We start from the raw sequence: 21,269 nt of genomic DNA, 5'->3' as shown, positions 1-21,269 counted from the left end.
CAGCTTTAGATGCTAGCTGTCTGCTAGCTTGACCTGAACTGGACCTGTGGACCGTGTTTATGCTGTTGGAGCCTTTTGGAGCATGTTTAATGACATCATGTGACCAATAACATGGCTGCTGTGAGGTCACTGTAACAGAGTGTCGACGAGTCAAAGTCTGGAGACAGTGCAGATCATATTGAGAGTGAGGACCCAGAGTGCAAACAGGGAGAATGCCCATACAGCAAAGAGCAAAAAGAGCGTAAACTCTTAACTAAGCTGGAGGAAACAGATACACTGACTAAGACTAAAGGGAAGACAGCTACTCTAAATACACAGGACACTGATGAGCAGAGAGCAGACACCTGGGAAACACAGCTGAACTCAATCAAAACAACAAGAAACGAGGAGAGAAAAACGAATCACCGAGCACGAGAAACTAAAAAACAGGAAGTAAAGAAACAGACGGCAGACTCTACAAACTGACACCAGGACACCAGGAACACGGGGAGGTGACTAAACCAAAAACTCCAGGACTAAAAACTACAACACAAGCAGAATCATAGTGTCAGGGCCTGGATCTGTGACCCAGTATTTTCAGTTTATTTTGTGATGTTTGTTTAACGATGTGAAGTTCTTGTGTTATTACTTTAGTTGGGGTTTGGTTGAGTCTAGTTATGTTTCTTTATGTCTCCATGTGTGTCTTTTCTGTTTCCTGTATAAGTCTGTCTTGTCCTCTGTTTTACTGTTACTCGTCCCCCTTATCTGTTTCCATGAGTCTCTCCTTGTGCTCTGTGTCTCCCCATGAAGAGTCTGCTGTTCCATGTTCGGTGTGTTTACTTTTACTTCCTCTGTGGCGTTCAGGTTCATTTGTGTCAGCTGTGTTTCCAGGTGTTTCCATTTCCCTGTCTCCCTCTGTTCAGTGTCGGTTCGTGTGTTTCATGTCTCAGGTTTTCCTCATGTTCCTGTTCAGGCTGTGTTCATGTCATAGCTTTAGTTTGTCCCAGTTTAGGTTTCAGGTTACTTTCTCCAGTTCGCTTGCCTTGATTTTGTTTTTGCTATCAGCCTAATAAATGGCTCACTTTTTGTTACACCTTAGTTTTCTCTCTCCTGTGTCTCCTTTGTCACACCGCAAACACACCAACCCATAACACACAGGCTATACTACATCTATGAGGATCTGAGAACGTAAACATAAGTAAAACAATCCAGGAAGATCCAAACTACAAATAAGACAAAAAATACCAGTAAAGAAACAATGCCAAATATAAAACTCAGTCGCAGCCTCAGGGTTCGGGACTCCAGGAAGTCCGAGCTCCTGTTTCTGATAGGATTTTAGTTTTTAAATGTCATTGATCAGCGTTCAGTTTACAGTCCGATTTCTTAATGCACATCCAGATGTGTACAAGCTGAAACATTTTGCCTTTTGGCCTCGGGACAGGGTGAGATGGAGGCAGATGGGGTTTGTGGCTCATGTTTCGCTTTAAGCTGCTTCAGTGATGAGAATTCTCTTCTTGGATTTTCTTGTAGGGCAGAAAAACCTTCCCCAGTGAACAAGTGCACTGCAAGTCTTTTTGTTTCTCGAGCAGATGTTTGGAAAGTGGGAGTCGTCTCATTTTCAAGGCGGTGCGGTGAAGGTTTGCCAGAATCGGACCGTCGCTGACTGTTATTGGCACCAGGAACCAGTTTCCCGTCATGGGGGCTCCAAGGAAAAGGCGGGGCCTGTACCATGGTCTTGGGTTATTTCCAAAGTGGGTTTACAGTATGCAGGGTCTGTTCCTCTGAAGAAGGCGGGATTTTCCTAGAGAAGCACATAATGAGCTAATAATGAGGGAATGAGGTGCGCTGATAATCGATGAAGTCAAAGCTGTAAGCACACACTATGTTTGGTCTGGTTCATCTGAACGTCTGTACACTTGTTATATCAGCACCCTCTGAAGAACCCACAGGTGTGTGTCCTCTGAAACAACCAAGAAGCAACCAAGTATGTCGCCCATTCAAAAGTTCAAGGAAGAAAACAGGAAGCAGGTTTCCTGCAGAAGAAAATGCAAACTCCACAGACCAACCTGGTTTCTTTAGTTATGAGTTACACTCACATGAGCAATCACTTCTCCCCCTCTGCAGGCTGGTGGGAGGAGTGGAGACAGCAGGAAGGCGTTTCCTGCAGAACAAGTTACAGCTCCCTATATGGCTTTAGGACTCGTGTGCTGTATGTGTGAGGGTACGGACGCAGAGCGGCACATCTGTAAGTGACTTGCAGTCTCCTGTGCATGGGTAGGATCGCTGCAGCCATTTAATTGGGGAAAAAGAGCAGATAGTGCGGGGCTTTGATTCAAAGGCTGATGTTCATGCAGCTTCTTTGTGCACAAAGTTGAGTTTTCATTAGTTCAGAAACTCGTCAGTTTTAAACTGTGAACTCCTTTATTTCAGTTTTAACATGAATATAGTGTAAAGCTGTAGAAAGGTGACTCTTACCTATGAATGTTTCCTTTAAAGGAGGACAAGTGTGGGGAAATTATTCATTACTACTAATGATTATTATGCATGCAAAGCAACTGCAGACTAGCAGATGGATTTAAAGTACATTATTTGCATTTTATCTCTGAAGTAAATGAGTCTATGGAGGCTTTTTAATACTCCAAATATGCAACGTTTTTTTTCCTGCGGTGGTTTTTGTGACGATTGTTTCATTTTTAGTCCTTCAGATGTTTTACCTTTGTGGTTCATCACTGAGACGTGATGAGGTGCAGTTTTTTATTGGTGATCATCAGAAGTCTGTAAAAAACAAAAGACCAGGCTTCTTCTGCTCGTTGGGTTTTATGGTTTTGTTACCTGCTGTTTGTAGACTTTGGCTTTGTTAGCCTCAGCCTGTGATGCTGCAGTGTGCCTGTGACTTCATCTGAAGGAGAATACTGCTGACTCTGAAATGTCTCAAATATTCTAAAATCCAAAATCCATTTTTTCATTTTCAGTAGAAACTGTTTGGCACTCCTGCTGGAAATTAACAAGGACATCAGTTTTGGTTTTTTTATCATAATCAAAGTGCTGAGTGTCAAAACTCAGAGTCAGCTTTTCACATTTCAGGTTATAAAATCATCGGCTGTTAGCTTTCACTGCATGAGAAAAGTTTGCTGGAGGCTCGGGTGGAGTCGGCGCCAGAATGCATGGAAGATCAGTACTTTCTGATTAGGGCTGGGTGTCCTCACTGATTTCTATAATCAAGTCGATTCAGACTCAGTCTGAAATATTATAACTCTGATCATTTATCAGCACATATCCATACTTTATATCTATAAAACCAAGCTGACACTGTGAGACTCCATCAGAGGTGTGAGCATCACAGCAGACGTCTTTGTGTCAAAGTAACTGAGGATAAAACAGGAAGCAGATTTTCCTGTTCTGGCTTTTTATAGCAGAGAACCTTCAAAATATCCTGCAGTCGATCAAAAACTGAAGCAAACCATGAATCAACATGTGAACATGACCTGATGCTGCTGAAGTGAAGCAGAGTCACAGTTTGATTACAGACACAGCTGAGCAATCGTTTAAGTCTCAATGTCTTCAGTTTGAACAGCAGAGATGAGGCTTTGCCGTCAGAGGCCGACAGCACTGAGCACAGCAGCAGGCTGCGGCGTGATGAGCAGAGAATAATGCAGAAAACAGAGATGTGATGGTAAACTGGTCTCTGAGTGCACTGAGAGAGAGAGAGAGCTGTGCAGGAAGTAAAGCAGCCAAAGTCAGAGAATTCATGACGATGTTTCTCAGACGTGAAGCGTAGTTTGAGCTTCTTTCGCTGCTGGTTCAGTCAGTTTTGGTCAGAGTGATGAAACCTTCAGCTTCAGAATCTGTGAGTGTTTCAGCCCTGACGGCGTGTCTGTGGACGATCCACGCTCTGTGTTTACATGTGTTTGCTCTCATTTCCTGTTTGAGCTGTTTGCTGGTTGTAGAAATAGTTTGGTTAGCTTTAACCTGAGATTCTGGAGTTTCTGATAAAGTACATTTATATTTATAAATCCATTCAGGATTTAATGAATCGAGATCGATTTATTCAGACTAAAATCGATTTGAATCAGGAAATTCTTTTTTTTTTCCCCCCTGTTTCTGATCAGTTCCTCTGTTTCAAACGTCCTAAACATCACTGGGATGAAGATGCTAAAAATATAATCTTGAGAAAACAACATTCGCACAAATTCTATGAAAATTTTATTACTTTCATTTAAAAGGACACAAAACAGTCAGTTAAAATATTGAAATAAGATGTGACCGTCTGTTACAGTCAAACACAAAATATAAAATGAAAACACTTCTTATCATTTTGTGAGGTATTATTTTAGTTACTTTCGGGCCCCTGATATGAGCTCATTTGAATATTGCCAAGACCACCAAGATCGCACTGTATGTTTCTGTTTGTTTTTTAATTCATTCATCAAAGTTTGTGGGTCTTCCGCTCAACCAGGAGTCATGAAATCCATCCCAGCATTAATCTGAGGAATTCTGGGGTAGGAGACAAACATACGTCCACTACACAAGTCACTGCCTTTGAGTAACATCGAGCTTAATGTGCTAAATAAAAATTCAGACAAGACAATTTAGCACTAAAAAACACCAAAAACAGACAAAGTTTGGATAATCAAATAATAATCAAACAAATGTGTTGGAGAGGAAGTCAGACTGTTTTTAAGGATGAGGCTGAGGATGTGCGAGTCTCAGCGCGTGCCGAGGCTCTGCCGGAGCTCGCAGGGATGCACACGTTCAGCAGACGTCCACGGACACTGTGGAATCTCAAAGCTCTGCTGACTGCAGAGCTGAGGCTGTGAATGTAAAAGCTCAGTGTTGAAACTGTGTGCTGTGTGGTTAATAATGTGTTCCTATCTGTAGACTAATATTTAAAACAGAACAAATGAAACTGATAAAGCTGATATCTGTAAAACAAAGATTAGTTTCTCTGCAGGTTTGTTTCCTGTTGTTGTCACTGTTGAACTTCCATACTGTGAGCCGCTCTGCGTCGTTGAAGTGAAGCATCCCACCCCCATCCTCTCCAGCTGCAGCTCATCTGGTTTCCATTTCAGTCTTTGGATGGTGCTCTACACTTTCATCATATAGGAGCCTAAAATGTGTCCGCAGTGACGTCATCTTTATGCTGGAGTCTCATTCCCTCAGCTCCAGCAGAAATTTCCAGAATCAGCACCGCTCTCCAGGATTTCCTCGACGCTCTCGGCCTCTTCTTAAAGAGCAGCAGTCGCTAAAATCTTGTTTCCTGTCAGTGAGCCTGCAGAGTTTCATTTATGCAGAGGTTTATGTTCAGAAGAAACATTTACGTGACAACCACATCGCCTCATATCTCATTCACCTTCACAAACAGCTGTCCTGTAGCTACATCCCCCCTCCATAACAGCTGGACAGGGAGAATTTTTAAACTGTATCAAGTTTGCATTCTTAGGGGCGTGGCCTCTGAGTGACGTTTTATTGGGATGTGACTAAGTGGCACTAATTATTCGTATGGTGCTACGAGTTACAGTCCTGTTTAAAGATGTGCAGCGTCCACCTGTGGAGCTGTGAGAGAGTTTAAGAAAGCTTTTATTCTGAACACTGAGGGTGAGGATTTCCACTTTTTTCCACTCGCCACAGTTTAACCAGAAATGAGTTTATGACACTGATCTAACACACCACACCCACAACAATGGACACGCCCACACTGTCGACTGCAGTCATGTATGCTGGGTTTAACTGTGACCTGCTCATTTTATGGTTTAGATCCCCTCCTGTGAGCCATAAAAGTGTGTGTGTGTGTGTGTGTGTGTGTGTGTGTGTGTGTGTGTGTGTGTGTGTGTGTGTGTGATGCAGAATAGAGACTGTTGGGCCTTATTTGGTCAGAGTTTACATTTCTCAATGTAAAGTCATTAGCGGGGAGAGTTTGTGAAGGCATGGACCAATCAGAAGATGAGATTAGAATCAGACCCCTCCCCACATATGTGTGTGTGTGTCTGCTCTACATCTCGTCTCTGTGAGATGTGATAAGCAGCACAAATTCAGAAATTCCTCCACAAACAGTGACATAGCCTCTGGAGAACGATCCAGCTCGGCATATTTTATGTGTAGAATCCAACCAGTTGGCAGCAACAGTCACAGACTGCAGTGAGCTGGACCGCTTGGGTTTAAGGACAGCTTGCCTCCTGTCAGGCGACCTGTGTGGTCACTAACACTAGAAAATCGGAGGCCCACAGGTGGATTTCTGTCATTGATGGTGTCTGTCTCCTGAATCCAAACTGGAAGCTGGTTCCACAGAAGAGGGGCCTGAAAACTGAAGGCTCTGCCTCCCATTCTACTTTTAAATACTCTAGGAACAACAAGTAGGCCTGCAGAGCGAGAGTGAAGTGCTCTAATAGGGTGATATGGTACTACAAGGTCATTAAGATAAGATGGGGCCTGATTATTTAAGACCTTGTATGTGAGGAGCAGGATTTTGAATTCAAAACAATTACATAATTTAATATGATATTGTTATATTTACAGTGATGCACAGGGCGGGGTGGGCCCGGGTCTGAACTCCTGTTTTTGCTCCCGAGTGTTCTCGATGGACGAGCGTTTGGGGTCTCGGAGTTGGAGTAAATTTTCTGTCCTGTTTTCACTCGAATTTTCCTTTTTCTTACTTGCTTCCACTCCATCAGGCACTAAATCAGTTTGTTAGCTGGCCATGATTCATGAATGCCTCACACTGAATCATAATCCATGTGACACGATGTGAGGCACATTCACTGTCTGACTAAAGAAACACAATCATACTTGTAGGTGTAATCATCCTACTTGGAGGGAATGATTGTGAAGTTTTCACCATAGTTGAGCTGTCAGAGATCGTCTGTCCCACTTTCATTGTTTTATTCTGGAAACATGAACCCAGCTGCAGCAGCAGCAGCTACAGTAGCTGCAGCAGCAGGGTCTTATGATGTTTTAGTTTTGGCACATGAACAGAAACAGTGAGTTTCAGCGTCTTTTTAACATCTTCTGATGTTCTGAAATGAGCTGAAACTTGTGCATCCGGCAAAGAGTTTAAACTGTGACTCTCGCTGACTCAGTTTTTGCAGCTGGCCTGTTTTATATTCACAGAGCATCAGCTGATGGCGCAGACATTCTGTGTTGTTTATATTTCTGCTGTTTTAAACAATTAAAATCTAAAAAAAGCTCCAGGTACTAACTCAGTGACACTATAAAAAGCACCGATGATAGTTTGTCCTGTCAGCTGACCTCTGATTGGATGAAACAAACAGACTGAGTTTACGCCTCACTGAAAGAAAGGAGCATACATCAAGATGCCAAATTAGGAGAGAGCTCATCGTCCCGGCGGTCGCCTGAGAGCAGATGAGCTGAGCAGGTGTGATGGAGGCTTTCGTGCACATGTTGAGTCTGTTTATTGGAAGCAGAGACGTCCCTGCAGACACGCCACTCCTCCGCTCATATCTGATTAATTTTTTCCTGTTTATCTGCTCTGGGGCAGGACGCTGGCCTCACAGCAGGAAGTGCCTTTGGTTTTGTGTATTTTCTGTGTACACATGCTAAACTGGTGGATCAGCAGGAACTTTGGAGGGTGAAGCAAAAACTGAAAAGTGGTCGTCCAGTGCTCCGGCTGGTGGATTCATCCTCACATGAATGGAAATTAAATCTCGTCAGTGCGCCATAATCTGTACTTTGATTCATAGACTCAGCAGCTTTGCATGATTAGCTGTCCAAAATAAGCCGGCTTTATCTTACACTGGGCCACAGCTGTTCTTACCCTTCTTCTGATTGGCTGCCCCTGACAAACAGAGGGCTTGAGGTGGGTGTGGCTTCTGTGACATCAAACAGATTAAAAGAAAGCAGTCTGCAAGCTGAGCTTTGGGCTCGTGGGGATTACTGTACATGCACTGAGCTCAGTGTTGGAACCATCCGTGTTTAATATGAACATCCACCACAGGCTAAAGAGGCATGACAAGAAATAATGAAAAGCACGCTAGGTCCACTTTAACACGAACGTCTCCATCAAACAGGACTGTCAGAGCTCCACGTCTTCTCGAATGCTTTCTTTCCTTGTGAGAAAACAGAGAGTAATATTCCCTATAATCACGTGTTTCCATGACCCCGTCATCAGGATGTAGTCTGTTCTCCCGAGCTGATCTTCAGTATGTTCATCCTGGCTCCGCCCCTTTACAACAGCTAACATCTGCATCAAATCAACACAGCTTTAAGATTCAGTGACTTATAATTGACACTTCAGGTTGTACGCGATACTTCCAGCCCCCTGTCCTGTTTTCATAACAGCTGATGACATCACACTCTTTAACCCTCCAATATGTCCTCCTGTGTGACTCCTGCGCTGGCACCAATGCATGTTCAAAGATCAGCACATTCCCGTTTGAGAGGAGGCGGGGCTGGTGACGGCTCTCGCAAACACAGGAATTTCACTGGGGAGACTGGAAGTGGTGTGGGACCATTGTTGTTGTTCTTCATCAGTTTTTTCTCTTTGTTCATATTTTTATTTCCATTGGTTACGTTTGGAGACCAGGGCTGTGGTTTTGGTTAACACGAACCCTTTTCAGTATTCACCACAAAAACTGTAATGACACAGTCTGGCATCATGAACTGTCCTAAGCACAACAGGAAAGTCATTTTGAGAGTTACCACACTTCATGTAAAATGTGAATCTTTCTTCACTGTTTTTTCCTTTTGAACTTGAAGAAACTTCACTCTGAGCCTCCTACAGTATCTCGTACAGTATTATAGAAACTGTTCACACTTTTAAAATCTGTCTTGGGTGGTCGCATCACTCAGACCACCTTGTTTTCAAAAGTGAAAATGTTAATGTCTTGTGATGTAGCTTAGCAATAAGCTGCTGGTAATTTCTGACTCATGGTGTAGGCATCAGCTTTGTGGTCGGGTTGTTAGTGTCAGGGTCCTGGGTCCCCTGACCCAGCATGTTTAATTCTTTATGATTTTTGTAGTATTGTGCTTGTGAGTTGTATCGTTTCTAGTTTTGATCCCTTGCCCTTCGTGTTTCTCTGTGTCCCCTCTGTTCTGTGTAGTCTGTCTGCATGTTGAGTTTCCCTCTGTGTCTTTCGGTTCTTAGAGTCCTCTGTCTTATGGTTTATGTCTCTGTGTTTCTTAGTTGCTGTCTCCACTGTGCCAAGTTCGTGTCTCTGTGTCATACTTCCTGTTTTACTTTGAAGGTCCGTGTCTTATGTAAATGTGTCCTGCTTTGCTCCCTTGTCTCGTCAGTCCTGATTTCTCCCAGCTGTGCTCTCCTTCTGTGTCTCATTCCCCTCGTTACTTCCCAGTGTATTTAAACCCTGTGTTTCTCTGAGTCAGTGTCGCGTTGTCCCTCAAGCTGTGTGTTTCCTCGTGTGCCTCTCCGTCAAGTGTAAGTTTATATTTCCCAGTTTAGTTTAGTTTGTATGCCTTTTTCCCTGCCAGCCAATAAAGCTGTGACTTTGAGTTTACACCTTGAGTCTGAGCGCCTGCATTTTGGGTCCTACTCCTGCCTGCCACACAGCGCTTCATGACAGTTAGTGCAACAAACCTGAAAGAACTCCTGTTACTTCTTACCAAAGAACACACACCTGTTACTTTCATTAATAAAACAGCATCTACAGGTTTCAGACACCACGTTATAAAGCCTCAGTTAGCATTCTAGCTGCAGCCGTGTTAGATTTTTGTACCAGAAGTAAGAATTTCAATTTGAGGGTGGAGTGCTCGTCTATCGTCTAATGCTAGCTAGCTTAATTCTCAAGCTGGGAGCATCACACAAAAACAGGTTCCTGCTAATTAGTGCTTAGAGTTTTACTCAGCAAAACCAGAGCTCTGCCTTCTTGGACTGTCTGTTAGCACAGTGACCTCACAGCAGCCATGTTATTGGTCACATGATGTCATTAAAAATGCTCCAACAGCACAAACATCTCTGTCTCTCTTCCACAGCATGTCTTTATCCTGTCTTCCTTCTCTCACCCCAACCGGTCACAGCAGATGGCCCCGCCCCTCCCTGAGCCTGGTTCTGCCGGAGGTTTCTTCCTGTTAAAAGGGAGTTTTTCCTTCCCACTGTCGCCAAAGTGCTTGCTCATAGGGGGTCATATGATTGTTGGGTCTACCTTACAATATAAAGTGCCTCAAGGCGACTGTTGTAAATTGAAAGAGGATCCAGCTCAGGGAATTAGCTGAGGTGAAGCCTTCAGCTGCTGCATCTTCTTTGCTAATGTTTCATTAGCGCCCCTGCTGCAAACTGCAGGAACACCTGTGAAGTCCTTTTGGTAAACAGCTCTGCCCTAACCCTAAATGTAACAGACTTCAGCTGCTGTGCAGTTTTCTGTGACTGTGCTGTTGCTGCTTGGTGAATGTTCAGAGTCTAGAACAACAGACATCGAATCTGACATTGTCTGTACTTTAACATGACCAGGAAAAGGGTACTGGCACTTCAAATAAACCTCAGAGTCGAGCACATGAAGACGAGGAAACCAAACGCTGTTTTAGTTTTGATTTGTTTGACTTACAGTCTAAAACCAACAAGGTTAATTAGATAAACCCAGAGTTCCTCCTGTGAGTGAGCGTTTGGCATATCGAGGCAGTGTTGCAGGTGAAGCTACTGGTTGCTGATGCTGACTCTTCTTTTTTGTTTTTGTGATCCAGGATCATCAGAGTCTCCTGACCACCCGTCATCCAGCTGAAGTGTCCTCGAGCCGAGCGCCGACTCTCTGCCAGGTAGTCTCGTCACTTCTATCATTGGCCATGAGTGTTCATAAACATGTGACAACTGTTTGGTTTCTCCTTGCACCTCCCAGCTGATTCACTGCACACATATACTGAGCACTTGAAATAAGCTGTGAAACCTTCAGTGTTTAATTAACATTTCATCACAGATGCTTGAATCTTTGTTCTTCTTCTTTGGTGCTTTAATCTCGCCTCAGAGGGATTCACCTCCTCCACTCTGGCTGCTGCGGTGACTTTTGTTGGTTTGTGAAGCTCATCGTGGAGTTTTATTAGTGGCTGAAGCTGATGTTGGGTCGTCTCTGATCCTCTCTGTGGTTTTCATATGTTGTTGCTTAGTTTAAGTTGTGACAGGAAGTAATTACATAATTAGCTTTAGCTCCGGCTTTCTCCAGGATGTTACTGCAACAAATCCATAATGAGGAGTTTCCTGCAGATAACTATCGGTTTTAGTTCTGATTCCTTCGAGTTTGCTGTTTGATATTCTTTCACACGGGGAACATTTGTCCTCAAATTCTCCCTTTGATGTTTTCTTAGCATTGCTAGCATTTTTATTTTCATGGGAGCTTTGACCAAGAATGCAAACAAACAAGTCAAAAGGGGCTTTCTCACATTAAAAAGTGCTGAAAAAGCTGCTGCTCCAGTGTTCAAAAGGAAAACATAAAAAAGCATCTGAAAACACAGCATGTCGGAATTCAGTTTCAGTCAGTTTCCAGCAACATGAAACACAGAAGGCTCCTAATGAAGAGCTCTGTCTCCGTAGCGCCTCAAAAACATGTCAGAAAGTGTTTTACAAAGAAAAGCATCAGAACCAGGACCACATGGTTCTGTGGAGGGTCTTGGAGTCCTTCCCTGCATCAGAAATTTAATTTCTGGTGAATTTTGTGACATTGATTTATGATGCAAATATAAATGCCTGCGTTTGCCTAAAACACAAAAATCAAATGATGTATCAGCACTTTCATGTTTTTACTGCCTGGGACAAATATATGCATTCTAAATACCAACCATTCGCCCTGAAATCCACAAGTATGGCACTACATATCTTACTCATAAATATCCACATCAGCCTCCTGATTCAGATCTTTGTCTTAGTGTTTACATCTCAACCCACAAAGCGAAGTTGAAAACCAGCGGACAGAGAACTCAGAGTGATCGCCACAGGTAGAAACGGAGGCTGCAGCCTGACTGCTCATCACTCAGGCTCTGGCTGCGGGGCTCGGGTCTGCATGCGCTCAGCTCTAACGTCAGTGTGGGTTCTTGGCTAACTTAGCGTTAGCATGCTGTCTGTGCAGACACTTGCAAAGACCCAAAGCTGTGTTAGCAGCTTCTGTCCAATGCATTTTACTGTCACACTCTTGACCTGTTGTGCAATAAAAATAAAAGTAACGTCCACATCTCCGCTCCTCAAAAACTGTATTGCTGTAGTGCTCCACCATTTTCTCCCTTCCAGCTGATTGCGACCCAGTGCTGTGTGCATTTTAGTTTTATTTTGTTGATTATTGTATTTTTTCTCCATGTTTCCTGTTTTATTTTGAAGGAGTCTTGTGTTCTTTGTTCATTGTGTTTAGTTTCACTTCCCCTGTCCTGTCATTAGGTTCATGTCAGTTTCCCCATGTGTTCCCACTTCCCCTGATCACCTCCTGTGTGTATTTAAGTCCTCTGTTTTCTGTGTGTTTTTGTCAGGTCGTCTGTTAACTCCACCATAGTCACAGTCATAGTGTTTCACAGTTTTTCTCAGTGTTTTATAGTTTTCCTAGTTTCCATGTTTTTCACGTGCCATCATCCAAATAAAGGATCACTTTTTGTTAAACCCTGCAACTCCTCTTCAGTGTCTGCTTCTGGGTCCGTTCAACAAAACACGCCGGCGTACCCCGCCGTGAAAAATACATTTTTTTTTTCTTTCAGTCTGAACTGAAGAACATTTGTAATGCAAGTAACAACATAACTATAACTAATGTAATTATTGAATTTAGTGCAACCGTACCTACAACCGTTCAGCACTCATTACTCCATTAACACCACCTGCTAGATTGAAAACTCTGCTATTGTATTCTGAAGGTGATGAGCCACTAGTGGAGTATTCCTCGCATGAAAGGACGAATTCTGTTTGAAACCTAACGATCCCAAACACAGCAAACACATCCGTGCAGCTGAAGCTGCTGCCTGAACCTGATGGCTGTGCTGAGTCTGTAGCAGAAGAAATCAAGATGACATCAGTTCATCCTGAAAATAATAAAATAATTAAATTAAATAAAAAATATGAGGAACACTTGAAAATGCTGCAATGTGAAGCTTTGGGGTCACACTTGCATACATCTATGTTATTATCCATGTCCATCCAACGCTGTCACATGACGAGGAAATGCGAGGAGACAACGATGAGACTTCACAGTTTCAAACCTGTGCTGATGCACTCAGACTTCCACACATTTAACGGACACGTGCACTGAAGTGGTGCTGGTGAGGGGGTGATTCTCAGCAGCTTGTTTCCTGTTACTAACATCATCACTTCCTGGTTTGAACCACCTTCAGCACAGAGACTGAATCAGCTCAGACTCCTGCTGCTGTCTCTGGCTACACCGGCCTGATGTTTGAGCCAGTTTATGTCCTCGGTGCATTAACAATACTCTGTAATTTACATTGTTTGTTTTCTGTGGTGACTACCATTATCAGATTTTAGCCCCAGAGGTATTCGCTGAGAATTCTGGAAAACCACAAATATTTTTAAGTAACAGAGCTTTGGTTGGTTTCCCACCTCTGAACAAGAACATGCTGATGGATTTTAGTTTTATGTAGTTCTCAGCTTTGAACCCTCACTTCACTGCCCTCTTTTCAGGCTCCATTAATATTCGTTCCATTTTAAACACACTTTCAGTAAATTAAGCTAATGCGGGACGCCTCGTCAGAGCTGCCAGACATGAAGTTTGGAGGGCTGCTGACGGTTCTGGCTTTTTTAATGATTATAACTCTGTTGGTCCAAATCAATAACACCAGCCTGCTGGTTAGCTAACGCATGTTTACAGTGCTTCCATTGTGTTTGTATTACTGTTACAGCTGTGCATATTTTTATTTTCACATCTCCAAAATCCTAAATAATGGGAGAAACATGCATAAAACGAATCCCAGAAGTTTAGGCCCTGAATAAATCTGACCACACCTCGTCGCAGATGTCAGCTGGTCAGGGTAGGTCGTCAAGCCTCTGGACCACCTGCAAGGTGATGAGCCCACTAGGAATATCCGGGCCTGGCCAGCTTTCAGAACTGAAGAACCCACTCGGATGAGGTGAAACATCTTCATGAACTTAAGAAGTCGGGTTGCCTTCAGTTCAGAGAGGCTGCAGGAAGAGCCAGAGAAAGATAAATTGTGAGTCAAAGCTACCTCAGTAGCTCCCAGAACAAAAGCAGAGGGCTGAAACGAGCTGACGAGACGAATGAATAACAAATGCATGGCACGTTTTTCTTCTCGGCTGTTTTTGAAGTTGTGAAATTTTCCCTTATAATTAAGATCTGATTTAGCAAATTGGTGCATCTGATACCGAGTTTGTACTTTAGAAATATCCTGAAATTAACTGGTTGCTGTGACTGGTTGGATCCGGTTTGAAGGATTGGTAAGAGTAATCGGCACAGATCTCGGATCTGCATTTCCAGTGAAAAGCAACAGTAGGGCTGGATTTGGTGAGATGTAATCTCAGGAAGCGTTTTAAACTGAGGAGACTCTCATTGGTCAGAATAACCAGCCCCTGGAGTTTGTAGCCATGGAAACATTGGCTTTCCCTGAGTGAACAAACACGCTGACAGGTTTCCATGCTGAGTGAAGAACCTGAACCGGGACTGAAACCAGATATGACAGATCTGTGTGACCCGGGATTTTCATTCGTTAACAGTTTAAACATGTTGAAAATATAAACCTCTGATAACTTCAGTGGTAGATAAAAGATGACCGGGCTGAGATTTGCATTTCAGATTGTTAAAAGGAAAAAGAAACAGATGTTCTTTCACACTGAAATTTATTCTTTAGAAAAAAAGACTCTTTGCTCTTTGCTTTCCAACCAAACGTAGACTTTTTTAAATGTCTCTGAGTGTTGCCTGTCGGACCAGTTTAGCCTCCTCTATCAAAGTTAGAACAAACACACAATGATGAACGATGGACTCGAAGGCTTGCACACTCGCATCGTTTTGAAGACGTTTCTTGTTCAGACCTGTCTGAAGTTTCTCACCACATGAGTCCATATTTTTCTAGATTCTGCCTGTAAGTGTGTTAATGAGCTGCCGAGTGGCTGAAACATCTGGATCGTTTCACTGTGCTCCAAAGTTCTGAACAAATCCCTCAAATCCATCTTTTAGCTGCCTCTGTTGTTTCACTGTTCTCTTTGAAGAGTGAACGTACTGAGATGAGCCCATGCATTTTTCATCAGTGCTTTTCCTTGAACCTCACAGAGTAGATGCATAAAGATTCGTCTGCTGGTACTGAAGGTTTAAACGCCCATCAGCTGCTGAAAGCAGAGCTGTGGCTGCTTTCTGTCAGAGTTGCTCCAAACTTTGGTTTCTATACATCAGAATAACAAATTCCTTGGTTTAGATTATCCAGAGCACAAACATCTGCCTTTCAAACACTTCTTTAATCAGGGAGGGAAGTGCGTCCCCCCACGGGCCCCCGGGACGTCTGGGTGTCCTGTGTGTTTGACAGAGACTTTACATCATGCAGCAGAGCTTCAAGCTGTGCATTCTTCACTAAACATTAAAACTGCAGTGACTCAGACTGTCTGCATCCTGATGGACCTCCATGTTTTTCTTTTTGAAAGTTTACTTGTCTTCTTCTTAGCCCACCCACCTGCTGGTTGGTGCAAAATGTTCCCTGATGGAGACATGCTTAAAAAAACCACATCAGATCATTCAATGGCCAAATGTATCTGGACACATCCTGTCCATGCTCTAACCACCTCTGTTCTCCTGCTTTGAGGGCTTCTGCAGGGATTTCTTCCCACCAGCTCCATGTGTCTGGATACTGACATCATTGAGTCCGCTGATAATTTTCTTGATTACACTTTACTTTGGAGGGCTGCTCAGGTATTGACCACCCAAGGATGATTAATGACTCATTCGTTCTTCTGTAAGAACATCACTGTGAGTGATTTACTACTGGTCCATCCCTTGACTCTTACTTTGAAATTTCAGTCACTGCTTCCTGTTTCCCCACTGGCTGCCTTGGTGCTGTTGTGGTGCTCTTCAGCATCATTTCCTCTGGTAACTTCTCCTTCCACCTCCTCCATGTTGGCCTGCAGTTGGTGCTGCTCTGAAAGTGCTGTAACTAAGTTTAAGAATATAATCCACCCACTGTTATCATCTTCAATGTCCTGTACCAACATAGAGCAGAGCAGCTATCTGAACGCTACTCCAACAGAGGTCGATTATCTTGTTAATAATTTTACCTCCTCACTACGTACGACTCTGGATACTGTAGCTCCTGTGAAAACTAAGGCCTCAAATCAGAAGTACCTGACTCCGTGGTATAATTCTCAAACACGTAGCCTAAAGCAGATAACTCGTAAGCTGGAGAGGAAATGGCGTGTCACAAATTTAGAGGATCATCATTTAGCCTGGAGAAATAGTTTGCTGCTTTATAAGAAAGCCCTCCGCAAAGCCAGAACATCTTACTATTCGTCACTGATTGAAGAAAATAAGAACAACCCCAGGTTTCTCTTCAGCACTGTAGCCAGGCTGACAAACAGTCAGAGCTCTACTGAGCCAACAATCCCTTTAACGTTAACTAGTAATGACTTCATGAACTTCTTCACAAATAAAATTTTTATCATTAGAGAAAAAATTACCAATAATCATCCCACAGATGTAATATTATCTACAGCTACTTTTAGTACCATCGATGTTAAGTTAGACTCTTTTTCTCCAATTGATCTTTCTGAGTTAACTTCAATAATTAATTCCTCCAAACCATCAACGTGTCTTTTAGACCCCATTCCTACAAAACTGCTCAAAGAAGTCCTGCCATTAATTAATGCTTCAATCTTAAATATGATCAACCTATCTCTAATAATCGGCTATGTACCACAGGCCTTCAAGCTGGCAAACATGTCACCTCAACACAGACTCTCAGGTCTCATGAGCTGGATCATCAGAGCAGGAGAAGCTTAAGGCTGAAGTGAGACACGGCGGTCTCTGTTCGGACATGTGCTCTCAAGATGTGAATCTGTGGAGGTCGCTAATCTCATCCAGGGTCAGCCCTAATTGCGGTGCTGCTCGGGGGCACAGCCTCTTCGTGTGTGCTGGCAGCTGAAAACAAACACAGTGATCGGCTCCTTTTAGACGTTTTTCTCATTAAATTGTGTTTGTGAATTTTTAACAATGCCATTGTTGATGATGGTCGCTGTTAGACCCTCGCTTAACGATTTTAGTGGGGCTGGGAAACTCAACCAAGTATTCCAAGCAGCCAGACTGCTTCCAGCTGGACAGGTAATCCCTGTAAGGCAGCCGTCTGAGACCTGAAACGGTCCCGAGTCCACCTCCACTCCTGGTGAGCGTGATGACTGTCTGTAGCTGGAGCCGACATGTGTGAGCGGAGCCAGGAAGCGATTTAGGTTTAGTGTTGGTGGCAGGCTTCATGTTAGTCATGTGACAGGAGACATTAACTGACGGACGTTTGAGCCTCATTATTTTTTATTTGCTTTTGTCTTCATCATTTCTGCTCAGTACAAACAGCCACCCTGTGTAATGTTACGCTGCATTTAGACGCTGGACCGCTCCCTGCGTGCAGACGCATCGCAGGATGTTAGAAAGACAGGAGCAACAAAAACAGCAGAGCACAAACAGTCTGCAGCATCGATTCAGGCCAAAGCACCGAGTCTGCATTCTGCAGAGACAGAGAGAAACTCCAGTGACTGTGGTGCAGAGAAAGACTCCTAGCAGTAACACTCACATCTGTGCAGAGACCTTCAGGATTGAAGCTCATATATAAATGAATGAAAGATGGCCGTGTGCCTAACTTCAGGGCTCACTTCATGTCGATAATTCAGAGGGTCGTTTTCACTTCCCTGCAGTCACACTTCTGCGACACACCCACAAACTCTCTCAGCATGAATGAACTTGTCTGTGATGACCTTTAACGGGTTTGTGACGTCAGACATCTAAAGACTGACAGGGATGGACGGACGCTTTGTCCTCTCTCATCTTTCTTTCTGCTCTGAGGCTCTGAGGCCCCGCCCTGCTCCCGTTCATCATCCATTATCTCTTCCTTTTCTCTTCACCCCAGCAGAGACGTTAAATAAGTCGCCGTGTGGTCACAGCAGAGGTGTGCGACTGTTTCAGCTGTGTGGTGTTTATTCTCTGTCTGTGCTTGTTCAGAGCTCTGGTAGGAGCAGCTCCAGGTTCTCCTGAGTGTTTCATTAACCGTTTCAGTGAAGCTCGTTCTTGTTCTGCATTATGAAAATGTTCCTGTCTCCAGACCAAACATGACATTCAGTCTCACTTTACCTGCATGCATGTAGCTGTCAAGCTCCCTCCTTTTTCCTTTTTCATTCATCGCTAAAGGACGGCTGATGAGCGTCTCCTGTCTGTGACATCAGGAATCTCCACAGCAGTCACACAGTCTTTGACCTTATAGGTTTGAACATATTAACGCTGTGTGAGAACTGCTTCTTGAAGGCTGGGCTGACGCACATTTGTGATGCTTCATAGAGCCTCAAACACTGGTGATTAATATAGAGCTGTTTTTGTCAGAGGCCGCCTCCTCAGGAGACGCTGACGTTGCCAAGTCGGCTCTTGGAGGTTGGCATAAATCAGCCACATCGTCCCACTCGGATCGTTTTGCTCAGTCCAGGATTTCACTCGCTGTTTGAGGCTCTGAAAAGTACCTGGCTGAGCTTTTGCCCCATCACAGCAGTAACCCTGCTCCTCCACAGGTATGTGACTCTGATGCCTGGGGGTGTTTTCAGTGGATGTCCAGGGGATGAGAAGCAGCAACACCCGGAGAAACGAGCAGCCCACATGACATTAAGTCAGACAGAGGTCGGGGTGGGCGTGGGTTCCAGAGCGTCCTGCAGATGCACAGCGACAGTGGGCAGGTTTAAAGCAGGTAAACAATTCACTTGTATGTGACGTGGATGATCGAATAGGGGGGACTTGGCTGCTGGATTCAGGGTTAGAACTGAGCCGTGAGCTGATGTGGGCTGGCACGAGACCAGCTGAGTTTGATCTTGCGGGCTGCCGCAGCTATTCCCGGTTCGTTTCTCAACTGTGTGTGGCGCTCTGACTTACCCTGTGGTCAGACGGCATTTTCTAGTTCCAGTCTCTCCAGCCAGCGGCGTCGAGAGGATAGGCTTGCTCAACACGAGAGCTGGAGTGAGAAGTCCAGTCTCAGCTCCTCTTTGACCTCCACAGCTGAGGCTTTGAATGTGGGATTGTTGGTCGGACACAGATTCATGTTAGAAATGTTCCAGCTTCATGCAGCTGTCCACGATTCAGAAATACGTGCATTCTCCTAAACTCTGCTCGGAGGGCCCAAACTGTCCTCCAGTGCGCCTGCAGAGAACGTCGGCTCTATAATGTCCTCATCAGTGAGGAGAACCTCCTGCATGTGTGACACCAGTTTGAACTGGAAACCATGAGCCATTCATTCTTTTACATCAAACATCTACGGTCCATAGAGCCAACAGGAAAGGGCTGCTCACGCTCCGAGTAAATACAGTTGGAGGTCTGTGTAAATAGAGCTGGACCTCACTTCAATCAGCCTGTCACTGGAGCGCTGATGACCTCCACATGCTTCGCATTAGAATAACCCTCCCCCAAATCCTCCTCCACTCACAGGGCCTCCAGCATCAGGCCCGTGATTAAACACAGGCCTGAAATACGCTCGTGGGCGCACGCATGTTCATACATGTAGACGGAGAGAGGGAGGCGTGAGCTGGATTACAGCCGTCCAATAAATGAAGCCCACACAGATCCAGAGATTCGTATTGTCACTTTTACTGCCTGGAGGATGAAGCAGATTTATCTGCAGTACCTTGTAAAAGGATCGAGCCGAGTTTCCTTGAAATCTTTATTAGCTGGTATCAGCTGGTGAAATGCACTGGAGATGTGCACCAGCAGGAGATGAGGGAGGCTCCAGGAAGAAGACGAGTATGGAAACCATCATTCAGGACAGATCATTAACATATTATGCAGTTTATTCATTGGGAAATTAAAGATAAACTAAAAGCCAGTAAAACCTTCTGATCAGTCAGTTCTGAGTACTGAAGATTGAGGCTGAGGTTTGTAGTTGTTGCAGACTGGCTGTTTATAGACACCTTCAAATCCTCACTCGAGTACCATCCAGGACGCATGTTAGTCAGATTTCTTGTTTTGATTTGACGACGGCTCACCTGCACGTCATGCACGATTGTGTCGTCGTGTGAGTGTGAACAATTCGTCGGAGCACCAAGACGATGGTCGTCTGTCCGTAAACAACATTCTTCGTTCTCACTGCTGTGCATATGTTTGTGAATCATCTGAGGATGGGCACGCTGTCCACACCTCTGATAGAGATCCTAACAAACAGGTCAGTCCCTGCTGGGACAGAGGCAGTAAAAGACGGACGGCTGTGCAGCACTAACAGCAAACACCTGAAGCTAACGAGGCTCATTAAAGTGCATCAGAGGGTTCACAGCCACCTGTGTGTGGTGCTGGATAACCGTCCTCTGCTGTACTTTTCTCTCGTCTCCTGAGTGAACCCAGCCTGTTCTGCTTTGGAGGACCTCTCAGGCTCCTCCAGATGTGATGACCTTCTGGCGTGGACCTCGATCTTCAGGTCATCCCACAGTCAGGCCGGACTTCTGGAGCTTGTTTGTTGCAATATTAACTGATCCCCACAGTGTGCCACTGCTTCCCTGTGGGGCATCTTTCTCCAGGTCATCCTCAGCATACTGCAGTCTGACTTGAAGTTGTATCTTCTGCAGAAGTTTTTGGCGGTCCGTTCCTCTGCAGGGTTCTAGCGATCGTCTCCTTTGAGACTACGATTCTCATCTTGGCTAACTCGTTCACTCGCTTCTTCTCAGCTCTTTAGACTTATCGTTATTTTTCCCCAGAATATTCCAGATGTTTGCTTCCTACCTCCTCCAGGCTTCTTCTGCTCTCTGTGGCTCTCTTTGAGTTTCTTGATGTTCTTGCTCCCGTTTTCGACACTTTGAAATGCTGTGATAACTTTGTACATCCACCTCCTGCTGTGTGAGCATCACCAGATCTTTTTCTCAAAGCCAGATCTGATTTCTTTTGTTTTTGTCCTGATGTTCTCTCAGTGACAGCTCGAACCATCGCTGACGTTTTGCACTGTGTGTAAATTAGAAGATGACCCTCAGTTTGAACTTGATTTGCTTTATTCAGCTTTAAACATGAAAGTGCATCATTGCACAGCAGTGCTCTGTGCTGTGAGTCACTTAATTAAATTGATCCTGGTGATTTTATAATTCTGTGCAAATAAAAAAAAATCATTTGTTTCGAAATGCTTTGCAGAAAAAAAGCACTAATACAAACAACATGTTAGCAGCTTCTTCTTAAACTGTTGACATGTGGATTCTG

General features: G+C 44.2%; 1 protein-coding gene across 4 annotated transcripts in view; it reads left to right on the top strand.

Moving 5' to 3' along the window:
- Positions 1-21,269, top strand: part of col6a4a (collagen, type VI, alpha 4a) — a 72,827-nt gene that overhangs the window by 5,689 nt on the left and 45,869 nt on the right. For 2 of the 4 annotated variants that reach the window (XM_039618980.1, XM_031755042.2), the window contains exons 1-2: positions 2,124-2,224; positions 10,627-10,698. The gene's annotated coding sequence lies outside the window, so the exon portion shown is untranslated. Of the gene's footprint in view, positions 1-2,122; positions 2,225-10,626; positions 10,699-21,269 lie in introns of those variants that run through there. The other 2 variants (XM_031755041.2, XM_039618979.1) reach the window with 2 other exon arrangements.

This window comes from Oreochromis aureus, linkage group 11 (assembly GCF_013358895.1).
Source record: "Oreochromis aureus strain Israel breed Guangdong linkage group 11, ZZ_aureus, whole genome shotgun sequence".
In the NCBI taxonomy this organism is placed as follows: Eukaryota; Metazoa; Chordata; class Actinopteri; order Cichliformes; family Cichlidae; genus Oreochromis; species Oreochromis aureus.
Note: the sequence above shows the minus strand (reverse complement) of the source record. Positions and strands in the feature narration are given on the sequence as shown.